The sequence below is a fragment of the Haliaeetus leucocephalus genome, unplaced genomic scaffold, assembly GCF_000737465.1.
Source record: "Haliaeetus leucocephalus isolate CR32 unplaced genomic scaffold, Haliaeetus_leucocephalus-4.0 Scaffold468, whole genome shotgun sequence".
Taxonomy (NCBI): Eukaryota; Metazoa; Chordata; class Aves; order Accipitriformes; family Accipitridae; genus Haliaeetus; species Haliaeetus leucocephalus.
The window spans coordinates 2,034-2,412 of NW_010972904.1; positions in this window are offsets into that span (position 1 = coordinate 2,034).

The window sequence follows — 379 nt, forward strand, 5'->3', positions numbered from 1 at the left end:
GTCCCACCACCCAAGGGGTCCCACCACCCAAGGGGTCCCACCACCCAAAAGCTCCCACCACCCATAGACCTCCTGCCCCAAAGAGACCCAGGCGTCCTGATCCCACCACCCCATAGACACCCCAAGGGGACCCAGGCGTCCGAGTCCCACCACCCAAGGGGTCCCACCACCCAAAAGCTCCCACCACCCATAGACCTCCTGCCCCAAAGAGACCCAGGCGTCCTGATCCCACCACCCCATAGACACCCCAAGGGGACCCAGGCGTCCGAGTCCCACCACCCAAGGGGTCCCACCACCCAAAAGCTCCCACCACCCATAGACCTCCTACCCCAAAGGCACCCAAGCGTCCGAGTCCCACAACCCAAGGGGTCCCACACCC